Source organism: Panulirus ornatus, chromosome 2, assembly GCF_036320965.1.
Source record: "Panulirus ornatus isolate Po-2019 chromosome 2, ASM3632096v1, whole genome shotgun sequence".
In the NCBI taxonomy this organism is placed as follows: domain Eukaryota; kingdom Metazoa; phylum Arthropoda; class Malacostraca; order Decapoda; family Palinuridae; genus Panulirus; species Panulirus ornatus.
The window spans coordinates 92231265-92241218 of NC_092225.1; positions in this window are offsets into that span (position 1 = coordinate 92231265).

Consider the following 9954-nt stretch of genomic DNA (forward strand, 5'->3'; position numbering starts at 1 on the left):
TGACATTAAGCAGAACCACATAAGGTACAGTAAAACAGTCCTTGCCAATCTGTATGGGAGAGACAAAAATCACATCTGGTACAGGCCACTATCCTCCCAATCTTGATCAATTCCCAAGTAACCACAAGTCTCACCTCTACAATACAAATGGTGAAGTTCCAGACAGTATAAATAAGGCTCTATGATTCATCATAAACATATAATATACCTTCCTCAAAAACTTTAAAGAACAACAACAACTTAAAACAAACTGGTATATGCTTCAGAGAAGCAGCACAAAAAGTATGGCAGAAATTGTAGTGGAAATACATACTACAGACATATCCAAGACTTGACAAGAGAATGATCAAATGGTAGAGGTTTAACTTTATTCCAGGTCCACTGCTAAAGGAGGAAAAAGTTTTGTGACATACTGACACGAGCTGAGAATAGCCAATCAGCACTAAATGGAATAAATGTAAATAAAATAGCAGGCCCAGATAAGTTTTATCCAATGAATGAGGCAAAAAAAATGAGACAGTTATAACCTTTATTGCTCTTTTCAGTATGTCACTTGTCTCAGGAAAATTCTAAAGGAATGGAAGCTTTTTAATGGAACACCCATTTTCAAAAAACATTATTAATCACTGCCCAGAAATCATTGTCCTTTTAGCTTAACGTGTACAGTTGGTAAACTTATGGAAACCACCATTCAGGATAAAACTGTTAATGATTTTGAGGAACACCACTTTCTTAAAGATTCTCAGTATGGTTTTGACAAAATTGCTCATGTCTGTCAAATCTGCTTGATTTCTTTAATGATATAATCAGCATGTATGAAGAAATTAAAGCAGTTGATGTCCTCCATCTAGATTACCTCATCAAAGGTTACCAACAAAGTTAAGTGACATGGGTTGTACTTCAGTGGTTAAGAAGCTGAATGATGGGCTGTAAACAAAGAGCTGTGATTAATGGACAAGCCTCAAAATAGCTAGAGTAACAAGTGGTGTGCCATAAGGATCAATCTTACAACAAAAGTCTTCCTGTTCCCTTGCTCATACATACCAATGAATGTTCTCCTGTTCCCTTGCTCATACATACCAATGATATTAATAATAGGCTGCATAGTATGATACTGAAATTCATAAATGAGACTACGCTAAGAAATAAATCTACAACAGAAATTGAGCATCTGCAGCTTCAAACAGATTTAGACAAACTGATGGATTGGGCTAATAGGGAGCAAATGAATTTTTATAAGTACAAAATTTTGAATATCAGTTGTAAAAATGAAAAGGCAAGCTACATCAAGAATTCCCTTGAACTACAAAAACTGAATGAGAAAAGACCCTTGGGTGTGATAATCTCTAGTGATCCAATGTCATGAGAGCAGTTCATAGAAGCAGTTAAAAGTGCAACAAAATTCTTGAATTTATAAGTTGGGCTTTTGAATTTAAGTTCAGGGAAACTGTCCTTACTCTTTACAGTTCATTGGTGCATCCCCAGCTACAATTTTTTTTCAGTTTTGGTTACCCTTCCTGAAAAAGGACACAGAATGATAGATAAAATGGCGAGTGTATGGAGGTTAGCTACCAATATGATTTTTGAACTGAGAAGCAAATCCTATAAGAGCTGACTAAATGGCTTGAGTTTATTCAGTCTAGAAAAGAGAAGTGTAAGAGGTGATCTAATACAGATGTTGTAAATTTCAAAGGCTTCAATAATCTTGATCTAACAAGCTACGTATGACAGAAGTATCTAATTTCACTCACAGTAATGACTGCAAATGCATAAGCAAATGTTTTAACTTGAGTGAAGCAAAGTACGTTTCCTTCAACAGGATTGCTGATGTATGGAATGAGTGATGAATTAGAATGGTTAAAAGCAGTACCATAGATGCATCTAAGAACAGACTTGATAAATATTTAGCTTCAAATTCATAATTAGGAGTACTTAGTTACATGGAAAATGATATTTTTGTTTTAAAAATCTATGTCTTTCTAACACACTGATCAAAGAGTTTCATAACTTCTCATATCACAAAAAGCCTCGAAGAGACCCAGTGGTCTGTTGCTGTTTGAATTCTTTTAAATATGGAACAATTGGTAGTCAAGGAACCTCAAAGCAACTGAGAAAGCTTTCAGCCAACGACAGATGTCAACAATTAACAATGCTTACACAGAAACAACATTCACATACTTACACAGTCTGCCAAGGGTATATACATAAGGCACCAAAATGTGTATCCAGCTAACCATTCATACACCCGAGCAAAAAGCACACCAAGTATCTGTAATAACTATCTTCCATATCTCATCAGTACATTCCCCTGTCTAACCCTTTCCTCTTCCCCTCCTAACCACCCAATTAGTAAAAAAAAAAAAAAAAAGAAGAATAAAAAAGTGCATATAGACGGTCCCTCCTACAGTACAAGTAATTATGAAAGAAATGCAAAGGTTAAATTTTTAATATTTGAGGTTCAGCATCTTTAAATGACTTTGTAGCGACCCAATGTCACTCCACAAAGTGACCTTACTGACGACGCCCTGACTTGGTGGCAGGTCACTGCGGGTGACCTCACCTGACCAAAATAATCCCAGAAAAATGAGTTTGGTGGCCCAACCTACGGCTACTCCAATGATATTACCCCGTAACCTCCATACTCGATGATCGGCAGCGGCAGTTCACCAAGTCAGCTTGCACCATTCGGCTACGACAACCTGTTGTTGTTTGTTGGGTTTAACGGCCAGCGACCTCTTAAGTAAGGTCATTAGGCCTGCAACCCTATTTGATTTTTGACCACAATGTCCCTTCATAATAATCATATTAATACCTATAAGTCCTATCTATTCCTAGAAGGAAATAAAAGCATATATAGATACTGGAAGAAAAGTTGGTTGGTGGATATTGTGTTAACGTGCAGCAAACAACACCCAGTCGGCACAACATCCACTGGTGTACCTGCCAGGACTGCGAGAGTGAAAAAAAATGGATTGATTAGAGACAGTCCTTCACCTTGGCATGAAACACATCTATAAATCATGACATAATAACACCGGCATCAACGACCTCACCTTCCTGCCTCTTATATACCCGGGTATCACTGTAGTGAAGCAGTTGACTCGCTCAGGTGTACCACTCCAATCCCGAAGTCTTGGTGATGCAACTCCAAACTTAAGAGGCCCTATGGGCACCTCGAACATCAGTAGAAGTCCAAACGTGACTCCTGACGTTTCATCTACCTAACAGGTCTCATTGTGGTGCCTCATTTCTGATGCCTAACATCATCAGATTCGAGGCTCCAGTACCAAGACCCATCTCATTTCTCAACCTGCCACGGACGACCTCTCCTTTCCCACTGTAATCCTACACCTTCAGTGGCTTATGTCCCCAGGGCTTTTTTCTTTTCCTCTCCTTGTGTACCTTAATCATTGCTGTTGTTGTTTACGTGTTTCTGTGCCCCTCTCGCAGTTATACCACTCCAACCAAAAACACCCGCTACAACTTAAGACTTACCCGGCATTCCACACGTATCTATTGACGACAGCCATGTTTGTTGTTTCTGACTTCGCTGACCCAGAAAATTCTGATTTAAAATGTCGTCACTGAGTTCAGCCAAACGGCGTGAGTGAGTGCCAGACGATATTATAACTTGTGGAATCAAATGTCGTGATCACACCACCAAGAACTAACGCGACATCTTAAGGCATTAATTAATAAAAACGTTCAGTGTGGTAATGACTTTGAAACGAGAGATAATTATCTACGGGAAAAAATACTCAGTTTTGGATTAATGAGGATGATAATGATTTTGTCAATAGTGTTGTAAAGTCTAGCATTATTTAGAAAAAAACAAGATTTACGTTCAATAGAATAAATGCATTAGTGTTGACATTATGAAAAAGAATATGATATACATGGGGGCTGGAAATCCTCCCCTCTCGTTTTTTTTTTTTTTTAATTTTCCAAAAGGAGGAACAGAGGGGGGGCCAGGTGAGGATATCCCACAAAGGCCCAGTCCTCTGTTCTTAACGCTACCTCGCTAACGCGGGAAATGGCGAATAGTTTAAAAGAAAAAAAGAAATATATATATATATATATATATATATATATATATATATATATATATATATATATATATATATATATATATATATATTATTTACTATACTTTGTTGCTGTCTCCCGCGTTAGCGAATTAGCGCAAGGAAACAGACGAAAGAATGGCCTAACCCGCCCACATACACATGTATATACGTAACATCCTACACACGCACATATACATACCTATATATTTCAACGTATATATATATATATATATATATATATATATATATATATATATATATATATATATATATATACACATACAGACATATACATATATACACATGTACATAATTCATACTTTATTCATTCTTGTCGCCACCCTGCCACACATGAAATGACAACCCCTCCCCCACGTACGCGCGCGAGGTAGGGCAAAGGAAAAGACAACAAAGGCCACATTCGTTCACACTCAGTCTCTAGCTACCATTATAATGCATCGAAACCACAGCTCCTTTTCCACATCCACGCCCTACATAACTTTCCATGGTTCACCCCAGACGCTTCACATGCCCTGGTTCAATCCATTGACAGCACGTTGACCCCGGTATACCACATCGTTCCAATTCACTCTATTCCTTGCACGCCTTTTACCCTCTTGCATATTCAGGCCCCGATCGCTCAAAATCTTTTTCACTCCATCCTTCCACCTCCAATTTGGTCTCCCGCTTCTCCTCATTCCCTCCACCTTTCACACATACATCCTCTTTGTCAATCTTTCCTCACTCATTCTCTTCATGTGACCAAACTATTTCAATACACCCTCTTCTGCTCTCTCAACTACACTTTTTATTACCACACATCTCTCTTACCCTTTCATTACTTACTCGATCGAACCACCTCACACCACATATTGTCCTCAAGTATCTCATTTCCAACACATCCACCCTCCTCCGCACAACCCTACCAATAGCCCACACCTCGCAACCATATAACATTGATGGAACCACTATTCCTTCAAACATACCCATCTTTGCTTTCCGGGATAATGTTCTCGCCTCCCACACATTTTTCAACGCTCTCAGAACTTTCGCCCCCTTCCCCACCCTGTGACTCACTTCCGCTTCCATGGTTCCATCCGCAGCCAAATCCACTCCCAGATATCTAAAACACTTCACTTCCTTAAGTTTTTCTCCATTCAAACTTACCTCCTAATTGACTAGTCCCTCAACCCTACTGTACCTAATAACCTTGCTCTTATTCACACTTACTCTCAGCTTTCTTCTTTCACACACTTTACCAAATTCAGTCACCAGCTTCTGCAGTTTCTCACCCGAATCAGCCACCAGCGCTCTATCATCAGCGAAAAGCAACTGACTCACTTCCCAAGCCCTCTCATCCACAACAGACTGCATACTTGCCCCTCTTCCAAATCTCTTGCATTCACCTCCCTAACAACCCCATCCATAAACAAATTAAACAACCATGGAGACATTGCACACCCCTGCCGGAAACCGACATTCACTGAGAACCAATCACTTTCCTCTCTTCCTACTCGTCCACATGCCTTACATCCTCGATAAAAACTTTTCACTGCTTCTAGCAACTTGCCTCCCACATCATATACTCATAATAATTTCCACATAGCATCTCCATCAACTCTATCATGTGCCTTCTCCAGATCCATAAATGCTACATACAAATACATTTGTTTTTCTAAGTATTTCCCACATACATTCTTCAAAGCAAACACCTGATCCACACATCCTCTACCACTTCTGAAACCACACTGCTCTTCCCCAATCTGATGCTCTGTACATGCCTTTACCCTCTTAATCAATACCCTCCCATATAATTTCCCAGGAATACTCAGCAAACTTATACCTCTGTAATTTGAACACTCACCTTTATCCCCTTTACCTTTGTACAATGGCACTATGCATGCATTCCGCCAATCCTCAGGCACTTCACCATGAGCCATACACACACTGAATATCCTCACCAACCTGTCAACAATACAGTCACCCCCCTTTTTAATAAATTCCACTGCAATATCATCCAAACCTGACGTCTTGCCGGCTTTCATCTGCCGCAAAGCTTTCACCAAATTATTCTCCCTGACCCTCTCACTTCGAACACCACCCCGACCAAAACACCCTATATTTGCCACTCTATTATCTAACACATTCAACAAACCTTCAAAATACTCACTCCATCTCCTTCTCACATCACCACTACTTGTTATCACCTCCCCATTAGCCCCCTTCACCGATGTTCCCATGTGTTCTCTTGTCTTACGCACTTTATTTACCTCCTTCCAAAACATCTTTCATGTATATATATATATATATATATATATATATATATATATATATATATATATATATATATATATATATACATATATATATACATATGTAATATTTTTTTTTTTTTTTTTTTTTTTTTTTTTTTCTGTCTCCCGCGTTTGCGAGGTAGCGCAAGGAAACAGACGAAAGAAATGGCCCAACCCACCCCCATACACATGTATATACATACGTCCACACACGCAAATATACATACCTACACAGCTTTCCATGGTTTACCCCAGACGCTTCACATGCCCCGATTCAATCCACTGACAGCACGTCAACCCCGGTATACCACATCGCTCCAATTCACTCTATTCCTTGCCCTCCTTTCATCCTCCTGCATGTTCAGGCCCCGATCACACAAAATCTTTTTCACTCCATCTTTCCACCTCCAATTTGGTCTCCCTCTTCTCCTCGTTCCCTCCACCTCCGACACATATATCCTCTTGGTCAATCTTTCCTCACTCATTCTCTCCATGTGCCCAAACCATTTCAAAACACCCTCTTCTGCTCTCTCAACCACGCTCTTTTTATTTCCACACATCTCTCTTACCCTTACGTTACTTACTCGATCAAACCACCTCACACCACACATTGTCCTCAAACATCTCATTTCCAGCACATCCATCCTCCTGCGCACAACTCTATCCATAGCCCACGCCTCGCAACCATACAACATTGTTGGAACCACTATTCCTTCAAACATACCCATTTTTGCTCTCCGAGATAATGTTCTCGACTTCCACACATTCTTCAAGGCTCCCAGAATTTTCGCCCCCTCCCCCACCCTATGATCCACTTCCGCTTCCATGGTTCCATCCGCTGCCAGATCCACTCCCAGATATCTAAAACACTTCACTTCCTCCAGTTTTTCTCCATTCAAACTCACCTCCCAATTGACTTGACCCTCAACCCTACTGTACCTAATAACCTTGCTCTTATTCACATTTACTCTTAACTTTCTTCTTTCACACACTTTACCAAACTCAGTCACCAGCTTCTGCAGTTTCTCACATGAATCAGCCACCAGCGCTGTATCATCAGCGAACAACAACTGACTCACTTCCCAAGCTCTCTCATCCCCAACAGACTTCATACTTGCCCCTCTTTCCAAAACTCTTGCATTCACCTCCCTAACAACCCCATCCATAAACAAATTAAACAACCATGGAGACATCACACACCCCTGCCGCAAACCTACATTCACTGAGAACCAATCACTTTCCTCTCTTCCTACACGTACACATGCCTTACATCCTCGATAAAAACTTTTCACTGCTTCTAACAACTTGCCTCCCACACCATATATTCTTAATACCTTCCACAGAGCATCTCTATCAACTCTATCATATGCCTTCTCCAGATCCATAAATGCTACATACAAATCCATTTGTTTTTCTAAGTATTTCTCACATACATTCTTCAAAGCAAACACCTGATCCACACATCCTCTACCACTTCTGAAACCACACTGCCCTTCCCCAATCTGATGCTCTGTACATGCCTTCACCCTCTCAATCAATACCCTCCCATATAATTTACCAGGAATACTCAACAAACTTATACCTCTGTAATTTGAGCACTCACTCTTATCCCCTTTGCCTTTGTACAATGGCACTATGCACGCATTCCGCCAATCCTCAGGCACCTCACCGTGAGTCATACATACATTAAATAACCTTACCAACCAGTCAACAATACAGTCACCCCCTTTTTTAATAAATTCCACTGCAATACCATCCAAACCTGCTGCCTTGCCGGCTTTCATCTTCCGCAAAGCTTTTACTACCTCTTCTCTGTTTACCAAATCATTTTCCCTAACCCTCTCACTTTGCACACCACCTCGACCAAAACACCCTATATCTGCCACTCTATCATCAAACACATTCAACAAACCTTCAAAATACTCACTCCATCTCCTTCTCACATCACCACTACTTGTTATCACCTCCCCATTTGCGCCCTTCACTGAAGTTCCCATTTGCTCCCTTGTCTTACGCACTTTATTTACCTCCTTCCAGAACATCTTTTTATTCTCCCTAAAATTTAATGATACTCTCTCACCCCAACTCTCATTTGCCCTTTTTTTCACCTCTTGCACCTTTCTCTTGACCTCCTGTCTCTTTCTTTTATACGTCTCCCACTCAACTGCATTTTTTCCCTGCAAAAACCGTCCAAATGCCTCTCTCTTCTCTTTCACTAATACTCTTACTTCCTCATCCCACCACTCACTACCTTTTCTAATCAACCCACCTCCCACTCTTCTCATGCCACAAGCATCTTTTGCGCGATCAATCACTGATTCCCTAAATACATCCCATTCCTCCCCCACTCCCCTTACTTCCATTGTTCTCACCTTTTTCCATTCTGTACTCAGTCTCTCCTGGTACTTCCTCACACAAGTCTCCTTCCCAAGCTCACTTACTCTCACCACCCTCTTCACCCCAACATTCACTCTTTTTTTCTCAAAACCCATACAAATCTTCACCTTAGCCTCCACAAGATAATGATCAGACATCCCTCCAGTTGCACCTCTCAGCACATTAACATCCAAAAGTCTCTCGCGCGCCTGTCAATTAACACGTAATCCAATAACGCTCTCTGGCCATCTCTCCTACTTACATAAGTATACTTATGTATATCTCGCTTTTTAAACCAGGTATTCCCAATCATCAGTCCTTTTTCAGCACATAAATCTACAAGCTCTTCACCATTTCCATTTACAACACTGAACACCCCATGTATACCAATTATTCCCTCAACTGCCACATTACTCACCTTTGCATTCAAATCACCCATCACTATAACCCGGTCTCGTGCATCAAAACCACTAACACACTCATTCAGCTGCTCCCAAAACACTTGCCTCTCATGATCTTTCTTCTCATGCCCAGGTGCATATGCACCAATAATCAACCATCTCTCTCCATCAACTTTCAGTTTTACCCATATTAATCGAGAATTTACTTTCTTACATTCTATCACGTATATATATATATATATATATATATATATATATATATATATATATATATATATATATATATATATATATATATATACACACAAGTATTTGACGATCGAAACTGCTGGAAATAGTCGATGGGCAATACACATATATATATATATATATTCCTATGAGTCCACGGGGAAAATGGAACACGATAAGTTCCCAAGTGCACTTTTGTGTAATAATCACATCGTCAAGGGGAAACACAAAAGAGAAATATAACAGTCAGTTGATACACATCGAAGAGACGAAGGCTCGTCTCTTCGATGTGTATGAATTGACTGTTATATTTCTCTCCTGTGTTTCCCGTGATGTGATTATTACACGAAAGTGCACTTGGGAACTTGTCGTGTTTCATTTTCCCCGTGGACTCATAGGAAAATCTTGATCACGCGCACAATTGTGATCCTTTCCAACATTATATATATATATATATATATATATATATATATATATATATATATATATATATATATATATATATATATATATATCTTTTCTTTCTTTCGTACTATTCGCCATTTCCCGCATTAGCGAGGTAGCGTTAGGAACAGAGGACTGGGCCTT